This window comes from Dermochelys coriacea, chromosome 22 (genome assembly GCF_009764565.3).
Source record: "Dermochelys coriacea isolate rDerCor1 chromosome 22, rDerCor1.pri.v4, whole genome shotgun sequence".
Classification (NCBI taxonomy): domain Eukaryota; kingdom Metazoa; phylum Chordata; order Testudines; family Dermochelyidae; genus Dermochelys; species Dermochelys coriacea.
In genome coordinates, this window is record NC_050089.1 from 16,384,503 (window position 1) to 16,398,391 (window position 13,889).

General features: G+C 46.0%; 1 long non-coding RNA gene across 1 annotated transcript in view; it reads left to right on the forward strand.

Annotated features, from left to right (window-relative positions):
• Positions 1-11,620, forward strand: part of LOC122457229 — a 71,282-nt gene extending 59,662 nt beyond the window's left edge. Inside the window, exons 2-5 of the long non-coding RNA XR_006276689.1 lie at positions 93-179; positions 5,310-5,380; positions 9,871-10,010; positions 11,206-11,620. This is a non-coding gene — a long non-coding RNA (uncharacterized LOC122457229). The remainder of the gene's footprint in view (positions 1-92; positions 180-5,309; positions 5,381-9,870; positions 10,011-11,205) is intronic.
• The last annotated feature ends 2,269 nt before the right edge of the window (positions 11,621-13,889 follow it).

Consider the following 13,889-nt stretch of genomic DNA (forward strand, 5'->3'; position numbering starts at 1 on the left):
CTGGAAGCACAAAGATAAAAGAAGAGTTTTTAGGATTTGTCTTGGATTATTATTAATATTATTATTTTTATTATTATTATTTTATCTTTCAGGTTTGTGATGGTTATTCCCTGCTTTTCTCACAGCTATTCTTCTGGGTGTACTTATAGAGCACAGAAGCAGAGCATAGAGGCTCTTGGGTAAGTTCCCTGCATTTCTCTGAGGACATTATTGAAAATACTGATTATCAATGGAGCAGGCTGCAGGAACCTTATATACCTCTAAAAATGAACTTTCTTTTAGCTGTTTTTGTAACAGAGATGGGTCCAGACATGCCCCCTCCCTCAGATCCAAAAACCTTGAAGTAGTTCAGATTCAAATCCAAACTTTGTAGTTTTTGGCCTAGCTCTCATTTCTATACAGCTGAAAGGAGGATTACATATCCACAGCTGGGTAGTTTATTTTAATAGGATGTCTCTTTCTGTGGTCTGTTGCTTGTTGAAAAATGGTTACCCTAGTCCTGGACAGGTGACCAAAAGGAGTATTCCAAAGCATACACCCATGTCAAGTTAGTTTTCTCGTGTTGAGGCCGGGGATGGGAGCTAGTGAGATTGATTCTCCTGTTGTTTGCTCAGCAGTTTGTTCTGTGTCTATGCACATTTATCCATTGTGCAGGCAGAACCTTTCCTTTAGTGTAGCCTGGGCATCTCTGAGTTGTAGTTATGTACATTTCTGGAAATTGGAGATGTAGTGAATAGCCATTTGCAGAGTGTCAGACAAGGGGGAGGTGAAAAAGGGAAAAGCAATTTCTAAATCACTCTGGGCCACATTCTACCTCCTCACTCATGTTGCTATCTACCTTACTCCGTGATCTGCCCATTGAGTTCACTGGGAAAGTGAAGGTATGGCTCCGTGTGTGTAAGAGTGGAAGAAACTGGGTCTAGCTGTGTGGACAAAAATAAAAATAAAAAAAGAAAGCCCTTATCAATGGTGTAGTCTTTCCCTGGCGGATGTTCTGTATCTAGCTGGAACTATAGAGCTATGTTTTCGGTAAAGTGAGGATTATCTCAAGAACAGCTTTTCCCATTGGATTTGGCTCTCCCAGTCCTGTCTGGAAGCAAAACCAAAACCAAAGGCTTGGCTCAGATTTGGGGAGGAGGGAAAGAAAGAAAATTCCCCTTTGCTCTGCACATCAGTACACGACCCTGCCAAAGCAGAATTGTAGCCTTTTACACACATCTTGCACAGGGTAATGACAACAAGGTGCAGGGCAATGGGGAATCAGACCCAGGAATTGTTTTAGCACTTATTGTGGACTTTTCACAAAACCAGCAGGGGAAAAAAGAGACCCCAGAGAAAGCTCCTCATAAGTTTTGTGCATGTGCAGCCCTGATTCCCAGTGAACTGGGGATGGCTCAGACAATGCCCGTCTGCAATCTAGATCTCCCTGACGTGATCATCAGGCACTTCCTTGTTGGCTGGCTGCTCTTTCATGCAGGGGAGACCTGAAGCATCAAATCAATGAAGCTTTCAGATGGAGAGAAAGCTGAGCCAGGCTCGGAATATGATTTATAATTTCACTGAGTGTCTGAAGCCTTGTGGTTGGGTTTCGTATTGTAATGGCCTCTCGGCAAGTAGTATCCAATTAGGTGACCCCCTGGGTCCCTCTACTGATTTTTTTTGAAGGGAAGGGGGTGACTTTTTCCATTACTCTTTCAGTAGCCGTGCCATCTAGGCTGGGATGAGGGACCCCTTGTGAGAGCAGTGACCTCACACGGTGTCACGGGGACCACTTAGGAAGCTCCAGGATCTTGGGGAGGGAGGGGCGGGGGGCGTGGATAATTTGTTGTCTGGTAGAGACGGCTGCGGTAAGTGAAGCCAGAAGAAAAAAATATCAGATACTACAGCACACAGCTGTTACATTCCCAGTGGCCGGGTTTGCAGCCTACTTCTCCAGTCTGTGACAAGCAAGGCAGCCCGATTCAATGGGGAGAGGAGAGAGAAGGCAGACCCAGCTAGAACTACAGCCATGCTCCTTTGAACCAGAAATCACATAGGAACATATTGGGTAAGGCTCCAGTGGTTCCCAAACTTGTTCCATCACTTGTGCAGGGAAAGCCCCGGCGCAGGCTGAGGGACTTACTGGCCGCTGCTTCTAGCAGATCCCATTGGCCAGGAGCGGTGAACCGCGGCCACTGGGAGCCGCGATCGGTCGAACCTGAGGATGCAGCAGGTAAACAAACCAGCCCGGCCCACCAGGGGTTTTCCCTGCACAACCGGAGGAAAAAGTTTGGGAATCACTGGGGTAAGCCATGAGATGCCAGCAGGGAAGGGGTTAATATAACTACTGTTTCTATAATATTACAGTAACGCTTGGTGCCCCAGCTGATCCCCATTGCATTAAGGGCTGGACACACACCTAATGAGAGCTAGTCCCTGCCCCAAAGAACTTACACTCCACCTCGGCCTTGCCTTACTCCAAGAGACTTGCCCAAGGTCCCACAGGTGGCTCTGTAATGCCAGCAACAGGTCAAACTTGTTGCTCTGTGCTCCTGCCCTCCAGGCAAGAATGGAATGGGAAGGGCAGCCAACCAGCTCTTCCACTCTGGAGGCAGCCTTGCCAGAGCAGCACCCTGTAGAGATGACTGGGAAGCACCATGGCTAGAAGCCAGCAGGAGCGTGTAGTAATCTTGTATAAGGTGAATTCTCAGCTATAAGGCATACCCCCGTTATTAGGCCAGAAGATGGATCTTCCTTCCTGTGTATTGCGGACATACATGCACACTATACACTGTATACTAAAATAGACCATTCATTGGATTTATGCAAACTGTATTGAGCACTTGGGATAATTATTGATTTTCTCTGAATTTCAGCACAAATTCTACACTCTCTCTTACGGTGCAACATGAACTGTATGCTTCACTCATTGGCCATAACGGTCTAGAATGGCTAACTAACCAAAACTGCAGGCTTCACTCACCCATCCTGACAGGTTCCCCTGTAACTGGCCCGTGAAATTCCACAGCTGATCTGTGACTGGAGCAATGCTGCAGTTTCATCTCTCCCTTGTGTGATACATCTTTTGAAATGAATCCAGTAATAAAAGGTTCATTTTTCAAGTGCTTCTACCTCCCACCTCTCATTAAACAAAGGGGGGCGAGAGGGAAGAACCAAAGACGATAGACCAACTGTGCTGATTAATTGAAGAACTCTAACTAATGCCCTTTATGTTTTACATAATAATATAAAGCTTTATTCAGAGACAACAGCCTTCTACATCAAAGATTCCTCTCTCTCATTCTGAACTTTTGAGCCCTTCTCCATGTAATTAATGCAGAAAGATCTAAATAAAGTTGCATAGAGCAGTCTGCCGATAATATATTGAACTGTGAAGCAGGGCTCGCTCCGCTCTGCAAGCAGAATCACAAAAGCTGCTTTGCTTGATATTCCTTGCCTGCAAGGTCCCATTCCACTATTGTTAGATTGTGTGTGTATATGTGTAAAAGGAGAAATTGCTTGAGCTGCCACAGTGACTGGAGGTTTCAATGCTCTTTATCCCACAGAGCTGGCGTAGTTGGCGAGGAAGAGAGGTCTGAGAAGGAAGTAGTGTAATTGATTCTGGAATATCAAAGCCATGCCGGGAAAGCTTGCATCAGGCACTGCACAAATACTCTGGGACAGACTCTGATGCCCTTCCTCACACCAAGTATCATCTTGCTCAGTGAGCCTTCCCGTGGAAATCCGTGGGATTAATTGCAGAGTAATGTGCACTGCCATGTGATTAAGGGCAGCAGAATGTAAACCGTTGTTATGAGTTAACTGGCTTTGCCATGAGCCCAATCTATGGGGTAGCGAGTTGCTCTGCTGCTCCAGGAGCATAGCAGGGAACGAATCTGCTGCTTCAAGAGTGATGTGCCCTGTGTCCTCCCTATGCTTGGCACAGAATACATCCCCTGTGCGCCAGCTCACCTGCGGTTCCTGGTGTGTTGGAGAGAAGCCAAGGCTCCTCCCACTCCTGGCTCCTGCCTGCCCACTCTCCTCCACCTGCAGGGGATTGGGAGTCTTTCCACTGACTTCTAGGGACTCAGATCAGGTCCCATACCCCAGGCCCCATCTAAGCCCCCTGTGTATGGGATTTTTGCTTGTGTTCTCCATCACAACTGGTCTTTTTGCAAAAGCCTGAAAATATTTTTTCCTCTCTAGTTTCCACTTGGCAATTAAATGATGATGATTTGCTTCCACCCCTTGTTTTCCAATGAAGCATGAATCAGCATGGAGGAGTAAAAGAGGGGAGTCCATCTGGGATGGCACTGTCTAGGAGAGACAATGGGATGTGAGAGGATGCTGTCAACAAGGAAGGGAACTTGCAGGCTTAGTAATTGCAGCCTGTGCTGGCCCCATCATGCAGCTGCGACCCCGTGCGTCCTGGTATAGCAGAGAGTAGCCGTAAGCCGAAAAGCAAGAGAAATGGTCTGATGTTCTGAGGACTGATTCTACTGCAATGCAGAGAGGGGTCTGAACCAGAACACCAGGTCTGAGCACTGCTAAAGGCTTGGCGAGGCCAAATGTGGTTGGGGGGGGGGGAGAGTTTGGATTTGGATCCAAAGCTTTGCCGTGGAGAGATCGCCTCCCTCTCTGGGATGTTAAATCTGGCTTCTAAAACCAGGAGTCTGCCACCCACTCACTGTTTTGAGCCTGGGAAAGCCACACACACTCAGCTAACCCACCTGAGGACATGAGAAAGAGGAGCAGATGCTGTGTCAAAGCAGAACTATGCTGAGGAAGCTAGTTATGATTAAGAACGTCCTCCTTCTCCTTTATAGTTCATACGTGTCTTAGTTTTAGGGAGGCCAGTTAGCCTTCGCTGCACGTCAGATTGTGGCTTTGATGAATAAGGAAGCAGTAAAATTCACTCTGTTGTTCAGGCCTTTGCATCCCATGTATGGTATGTACTACCTAGTGCCTGAGGGGTTCCATTCCTTCGTACTGTACAGAGCTTCTACTCCATACTTTACTGCAGGATAAGCTGTACCATTTCTGTTCTTAGATCTCTGCAAAATGCTAATTGTGTGCCTGGCCTCTCCAAGATAAGAAGGGAAAACCTCCCCTCATTAGCACTGCAGTCTGTGGGTGAAGGAAATCAAATGTTTGTTGTAGAAGGAATGCACTTACTGTAAATTCCAACATGTGCTGTGGAAAAATGCCAGCTAAATGGGACTTCAGAAGCACAGGGTGTTTAAATAATAATGAATACCCACTGCTGTTTATTACAGAGTAGAAATGTAATGAAAGACAAAGCTGCAGTTGCATTTCATCTTTCCTTACAGGACACATTGCATCAGGCCTGCAGTTAAAAAGCTGAAAGAAAAAATCTGAGTGACACAGGAACATGATAGCGGTAAGTCTGAGCATTTTATAGAGCACTTGATGAACATTAATTCATTCAGCTTCCCAGTATCCCTGTGAGCTGGGTAACTATTTTCCTCATTTCACTAATGAGGAAACTGAGGCACTGAGAGAGGAGGAGACTTTCCCAAGGTCACCCATCAGGTCAGTATGAGATCGAGCATTGAGGCTCAGGAGTCTGTATTACACCATGACTACAGCCAAGCTCTGAGAGGATCCCAGGAGGAGAAAAGTCAAGGCATCTGCAGGTCAAGCTCCAAGTCCACAGGCAGAATTGTGTGGGGAGACCACAAATTCATGCCTCATGTAATGCCCTTGACTTCAGTAGAATGCAATAGAAATGAATTTGGCCTTAAATGTGTTCCTGAGATGGACACTAAAATTTCCCCCAATTTTGTATGTGTCTGTCTTTAGGCATATAGCCATCCATTCACATGCAGTATGCAATAAATCACTGGACTGTGGTCAGGTTGCTAAAGGTATCAGCACCCATTTAAAGAAACAGGCCTATTAAAGGAGTTACAATTGGGGACACTTATCTGCTTCAGCAGGTTTCTACTGCCTTTCCCTCCTCGTATAATTCAGGATACTTTTCTCCTCAGACTGAATGCTGCCTGGACAGTGCTAGTGTAACCCCACACCTCCTTGGGTGTGGTGTTCAGTCCCATCTAATGGCACCAAGACCACACTGAGAGAGAGAAAACGATCTGCTCTACAGCCTTAGCCGATAGGCAGGCTTTTAGCCCCTGTGGTAAAGGCTCATGCGCTGAGCTGCAAAGGTTCCCAGTTTGATCCCGCCTACTGATGACCAGGGTCTGTGGGCGTTACACTAGCCTTTTTACCTTCCTAGGGACACAGGTGCTATTCTACAGTTCTTTGCAGGTGCAAATGCCTGGCTCTGGTACACATTGCTGAGAGTCTGAATTTTTATTTGATGCTTTTCTTGTAATGTGTTGTGGAAGCTGAAACAGATGCCTGCCTCTCTCCAGCAGCCTGAGCGTGGCACAAAGTGTCAACCTAGTCAAAGATTTGCAGCCAGCTAGGAGAGGTTCTCCAAGACTTCTGGGTCTCCAATGGTCACTTGTGGTAGTCCCAATGATCTAATATATTCGATCCTAATTAGGACTAATTACCAGTTAACCCAGAGAAGGGACATACCCAAAGTTCCCAGCAGTTCAGTACATTTGCTACTGAATCGGCTCCACTACAGCCAATTAAAAGGCAAGAGCTATAGGCTGCGCTGGCCCCTCTGCAAACTTGCACTGAGTTTCTGTGCTTTAGAAGGAAGGACCTTGTGTAACAGAGCAAGCAAAGTGCTGACACTCGCAGCCTGAGGTCTGTGCCATTCCATTCAAAGCCTCCCTTGCGGATGCCATCCTAAAGGAAAGTCTGCTTCACTTGTGATTTTATTTTGATTATTTTTTTCCTCCCTTCTGGTTCAGCTTCATCTCTAAATGTCATTCTCTCTCTCTCTCTCTCTTATTTTTCACCTTTGAAGAGACCTTTTCCTTTCCCTCCGCTCTCTTGAGCGGCCTCTTTCCGCAAATGTTTTTTCTGCATATAACACTGACCTTTCTCTCATCTCCATAGGACAAAGGCAGCTTGGCACTTTCCTAATGGGAATTGGCTCAAAAAGTTCCAATAATTGTTCCATCCTGAGTGTTTAACTGCAGAGTCTCATTCAGCTTCCATTGCTGCAGATGCCCTTTCCCCTCTCTTTGCTATTCTCCTACGACTTGGACAGGCTGAAAACAGATTGTGAAGAAGAGCCCCAATTAACCCTCCTTGATCAGAACCTCTCTTTCTTTCTTACTGGGCCCGTTCAGTTTATTATTGTTTCCACCCTATTGCTTGGGAATCCTTCAGCCAGAAAACCCCTCCGGTGCGGCAATCTTGGCTTTGCTATTCCTGTTCCTACGCTGAGATGCCCACTGCATGCTAAAAATTGTGAGGGGCTGAGATGCTCCCCACACCATCTTCTTTGCTTTCCCCATGGTGCTTTGCAGTCACCCCGACCCAACTTTGAATTTGGGGCAGGAATTGTGTCGTGCTTGAATGCCACACGTGCATACAACTTTAACACTTAAGTGGCCCCTTCACTGTAGTAGTTGAGCACTTCACAATTGTGAATGGGTTCATCCTTCGAACAGGATCTGATTAGCAATCCTCTTTTACAAATGGGGAATCAAGGCACCCCAAGGTTAAGTGAGTTGCTAACGGTCACATGAGAAGACCATGGCAATAGTGGGATTTGAACCTGCATCTCCCATGCCCATGCCCCATGCTCTTTTGTCTTCCTGGCTGTTCCACTGATGCCCTGCCAATGCAGGAGAATGGAGAAATTCACCAGAACTGACCCTTTCTCACAAATAGTTTTGGTTTTGACTAATCAGCATTTTGCGATGGAAAAATACTTCATCAAAAATTTCCTGGCCAGCTCTGCTGAAAACTGTCTCTCCCACAGCCCTAGACGCACAAAACTAGGGACATTCAGCTAAAATTGTCCATTGGCACTCATCTGCCAGGCTAGAACGTAAGGGGAAAGGTGTAGTGTGAAACTAGTAGCATCTACACCACGCAGGCCCTTACAAATCCCAGACATGACCTGGGAGCTAGTGACATATAAAGTGTACAAGGGCTACTCTGCTCTGAGAGGTGCACCATTAGTTATGTGGAGAGCTGCAATCTGTGTCTACCAGTTTCTGAGTGATCTTTGATTGTCTCTCACACCTTGCAATAATCTGAGCTAAAGGGATAAATACACCAAGGTGCCGTAGCCAAGAAGAATGGTTGCAAATTCCTGGCCAGCCTCAGCTTCTCGACCTCCTTGCTTCTCCTCCCCTCATCTCTTCCCCCAGTCAAGCAGCATTACCCACGTTATCTGAATTGAGTTTCACCCTAGTACCAGATTGACAGTAGCAGTCCCAAGAGAGTGTTCCTTTTTATTCACTCTATACAAGAGAGAGAAAGAGTGTTGGGCGCCTAACCAGGTTTAAAGGATTTAAACGTGTTTGGACAGAGCTGTGTGAATAATATTCATTTGGACTGGCATGTGCACACACTGACTTAGGGAAAATAACATTTTCTCACTGCTCCAATGAGGATATAGCATCCTGTGGAGACACAGGCTGCCTAGCTTTGAGAAACAAATATTGTTTCTTTGCACATGGGAGCCCACTGTGGATGCAGCCACATCCTTTGCTTCTTAAGACTGCTTTACAGCGAACGTTCAATACCCATCTCTTCTCCCCTTTCCAGAGAAGTGGGGCCCAGTTGCTTTGTATTTAGCATTTGACAGAGCTGTACAAGAGGGCTGGGTTGCTTTCTTGCTCTCTGGGTAGATGAACATACACACATCTGAACTCAACCATGCACAGCTCTGGCTCCCAAGACCCTATAGAAACTCAAGCCCTATCTATACTGGGTTTTTTTGCACTGAGTTAGCTACAGCAATGCAACCCCCCACTGTAGATATGGTGCACAATGTAAGATATCACTTGGATGTGTGTGACTTACTCCAGTATATTAGGGTGAGTTGCACCACTTCAAACCCATTTTGCCCTGGTGCTGCATGTCTACATTAGAAGTTTGCGCTGGTGTAGTGACATTCATGTGGATACACCAATGCAAATTCACCATGTCTAGACAATCCCTTACGTCCACTTATTCAAGAATCAACTGCTGCTAACCTGCAAAGATGTGTATAACATAGCTGGACCTAACCAACAGCTGTTCTTTCCGGCTCCAGGCCATCAATCACTGCTGACTGTCTGACCTCCTCGGTCAATAATATGGGCTTCACCTTAATTTCTGAGGAGGGCTTTCTTGCCTGTTGGAAGCTGAAAAATACCACTTTGCAAGCACAGGTAGGGCTAATGATAGATGGCAGCCTTGCAGATATGCCAGAGACTTTGACCTAACTGTCAAATCAAGTGAGTCATCCAAAGAGCAAAGGTCTGTTACTCCCATTGCTGAGTCAAGCTCTGAATTTCTGATCCTAGCTGGAATGACTCTCGGAGCAGGTCCTGGGAGAAGAACTGAAATTAGATTTCTCTGTCCATGTGGAATGGACCCTCGGGCATCTCACAGAGGGGGCCAGTGGAATCTGAACTGGATTTCTCAGCCCATCTGGAATGGATTCTGGGTAAAGCCAATGGAAGGAAGAAATCTAAACTGGAGTTCTGCAGCAGCCTTAGTTCCCCTGATTTTTTATTTCTTTGCTAAACCTGAATAAAATGACAGCCCAGCAGAAGTAGTCTTCGCACATTTACTTTGATGTGCAATAACCTAATTACCATAATAGGTTCATCCCTCCCCCCCCCCCCGTGTTGAATCACGTAGACCATTCACACAAATTGATATAGCGCCTCTCTGATTAATTCAATTTACTTTCTTAAAAGACCTAAGAATAGTAGTATTGCTTCAGGTTCAGAAAGAGGCTTTTCTAGCCCCATTTAACAAGTTTATTCACTCTTTTTTCAGATATTCATTTCAACTCTTTGAAGACATGGCTGGACCTGAAAGAGGCGTTCCGCGGAAAGATAGCTTATTTGGGCCTTGGCCTTGCACTCCCTTGTGGGTGCACAGCAGGGAGTTCCAGCTTGTTGCAGTTCAGTAGGAAGGTGAGTGAAAGCTACACACAGGTGAAATCAGGGTACTTGCTAGGCATGACTCTGCACTGAACACTGCAATCTCAGGAAGGGTTAGATTCTGATCTCGCATGCACCAGTTTCAATCTGGATTAGGCCTACTGACATCATTAGCCTTATCTAGTAGGTCCAAATTTGGGTTAGCATTAAATCAGGCTGCCCTGCACTCCTTGTCCTGCTGGTCTCTGTTTGTGTTATCCTGGAGGGCTGAGCATACAAGCCTAACTCTATGCAGGATCAAATCCTTAATGCACAGAAACAGTAAGTGAAAAAATTGCTGGGTACCACCATCATACTCTGAAAACCCGAGCGGTAAGCAGCATTCCTCTTCAAGTGCCAATCACCGAATGCATTGGCAGCACTCTGTGCCTCGGGAAGGTGCAGGCTTCCATCTCCATGAGAAGGGGGACTCATAGCTACAAACCTGGCACATTTTGCATGCAAATGCATTGAATGCTTACCCAGGAACAACCCTTTTATTGGATGTATTTCTGTAAGTGAGAAGTATTAGACTGACATCCTTGGAAACTGGACTTGTATTTAACTACAGAGCAGGCTCAGCATAGGGAATTGCAGAGAAAACATCCCCCTCCCTGCTAATCTGCCCCATTCCTGACCTTATGAGATCACCTTTAGTGGCAAGGGAGTACTCACCACCCAAGACCAATAAGATCTTCACCCTTCTGCTTGGATTGCCATTAAGGGCACAGCTTTCTGGGGCTCTTACAGTCTCACCCCACTGGCCTAAAACCCATTTTCAGCAGAATGGCCATCACTGGCAGTGGGCAGCCAGGGACCATAGCGATTGTGCAATAAGGGGCTGATCCAACATGCCTCAGAGCCAAGGGGAAGCTTCCCATTAGCTTCCAAGGACTTCGCGTTAGGCTCTAACAGTGGTTTCTCAAATCTCTTTCACCATTCGTGGCAAGAGAGACTCATTGCCATGCTGAGAACGACGTGCTGAGAAAAATGGGAGCAGCCCACTGCCCTTGTGTGCTAGTCTTCTCTCTCCCAGCTACCTGTTGAGCTTATTAGATTTGTAACCATACATGTGAGTGCGATGGGGCCTTGGGGAATCACTGATGTTTGACAAGGTGACACACATGCCCAGAAAATCTTTACATACTCACTCTTTCTCTCTTCTCCCCCCCCTTTCCTTTTTTTAAAGTAATCTCTAGCTAATGAAGTCAGACCTGCTGGACCATTTTACATGGCTCCTGGAGCTTTTCCGTTGACTTGGTCCTGTGAAGATCCAGTCTCTTACCATGGATTAACTCTGTAGCTCTGGCAGCGCAGCTGTGGGAATTGGCAAAGATTTGAGCAATGCATGCTGCTGTCCAAGGTGGTTTTGGCTGGGGCTCCAGGAGACAGGTAGGTGGAGGATGTTTGGCACTGGACCCATCTGAAGATGAGCAAGCTGAGGATTGAATGAGCAGTGATGAAACAAGCAGAACACATCTCGGGGTGCAAAATGTGCAGGGTTATCTGAGGTTGCCTGAACTTCTCCCTTCTTCCAGTTCCTAGTAAAAAGAGCCCACGTTATCAAAATTACCACCACAGTAAGCGGCAGTGACACTAGCAGGACAATGGGAAATTGGAAGGAAGACGTAGGGTAGGCAAGACCCATATCTCCTATGTGGCAGCTGAGTATCAGCTCTGTTCAAACTGATGCCCCTGCCCCAATGACCTGTCTCGAACATGGTACAGATGTGGAGAGTTAGAGTGCCTTCCTCATTTGTACTCTCATGGCACTTGCTAAGAAGAGCTAATGTGAAGCTGCTCCTTCTCCCTTCGCTGGCTGGGAGAGGGTTTGCCACGCATACCTTGTTTAGGTACTCTGTTCAGGACCAGCTCTGCAGAAGGGGCCATCAAGTCTGTTTGCTGCTTTACCCAGGCTATCGTAATGCTGTGTCTCAGCAGGGGACTGTAAATGACTTTATAGTTGTTGTTCCTTAAATTGGACACCCCTTTGGAGCTTATATAATATGAGATGAAACAGCCTGCAGGAGGCTGCAGTCAAGTGGAACTGTGATGGAGGTTTTTTTTTCCCCTTTCCCAGAAGAAACACTCCATAAATTTACTCCTCCTCTACATGTCCCCTTCTCTGTTACAATTTCTAGCAGAGCTACACCTGGCAGTGCCAAGGGTGAATTTAGGCATAATCACCAAGCAAACTGAGCTGCCTGAACCCTGTACGGATGAATGAATTTTGCATGCTAGAATTTGGAAATACAGATTTGACAGCAAGCCCTAAAGAGGAATGGGAAAGCAGAATGTGTGTTTCAGTTTCTCACTCTATTTCCTACTCAAGCACGGTTTTCAAGGAAATGCTATTACCAGTAAAGTAGAAATATCATTTCATGTCATTTGGCTTCACGGAGCTCATATAACCATGTGAGTGCTGAAGAGGAGAGGGAGAGGTTTTTGGAAGAGGGCATGGGTGTGGCTTGTGATTGGAGATGCTTTGAAAGTACAGGAAAGAAAGTGAAATAGCCAGGAGTATGGGGAGGGGAAAAGATGGTTTCAGGGCTTAAGGTTATAAGACAGAGGCCTAGACTGGGAGAAGTGAAAGAGAAGTGGAGGACTGGAGGAGAGAGAGCATTCTGGAGAGGAGAAGCCTGCCAGAAAGTGTATGTGTGTGGTGGGGAGAGGAGACTGGAGTAGAGAAAGGGAAATGGAGTAGAGAGACTGCTTTAGTGCTTGGAGGATAGTGATCCAGAGTTGGGATAAGACATTTGGAGAGGAGAAATAGTTGAGAAAAGTGGAGTTTCTAAGGAGTCAGGAAGCCAAGTGTCTGAGAGAGCCCTGGTGTTTTGGAGCATTCTGAGCTATTTAGATCCACTGACTGACTCATTGATTGATTTTTAGTTTACCCAAAATCTCCAAGTCTTTGGGGGGGGAATCTTTTTAGAGTTTAAAAGTTTTACCTGTGTTAGAGAAAACCTCTGACTTTTCAGAAACCTTCCTAAAATCTCGAGTGACTGCACTGGGGAAGCAAATGCATAGAAGGCAAAAGATGCTGCCCACATCCTCGGACCCCAACCACTAAGAATATGCCCTAAAAACAGAGTGGGCAAAAAAAATTAGAGCTCTGGGCTAGTAACAATAGTAGTGCACCTTCTTTGTGAAAGCTAGTGCCAGAGGCTTTTCCTGGGGTGTGTTTCAGGACCTTGGATAGCAGGAAGTCCAGGAATGGTGCAAGAGGAAGCAAACCAATTGCTACAAAGCTTTCTCTGCAGGAAATTTGGGACAGTTTGTGAGCTCTTTGGGACAGGACTGTCTCTTTGTTCTGTATTTGTATAGTGCCGACACCTAGCACCATGGGGTCCTGGTCCATGGCGTAGGGTCCTGGGCACTATTACTGCAACACACACACACACACACACACACACACACACACACACTCAAAATGAAAGGTGAAATTTTGGCTCCATTGAGGTCAATGACAAATCTCTTATCGACTTCAATGGGCCAGGATTTCAGTCCGCATGTGTGTGTATCCATCTGTACATGTATATATTTATTGACACACTAATCTGTGCACACACATTGGAGAGACAGCTTGTATTCTGTTTCTTCCAACCCATCAGAAAGGAGCATATTAACCGTAACACAGCAAAGACATTTCGCAGCATCGTTTCCAATTCCAGACAACTCACAGGAAGCTGAGCAGAGGGAAAGCTCTGAATTGCATGTGATCACAGTCATTCTGTTTGCCTTTTTCCATAGCAGATCTGATGATTTAAATTAGGTCTCGATTCGTGTTTAAATTATAGTTTACTGTTCTGTGCCCCGCTCAGAAGTGAATTACCTTAAGCAGAAGTATTAATAACACAGTTATAATTAAGCTTC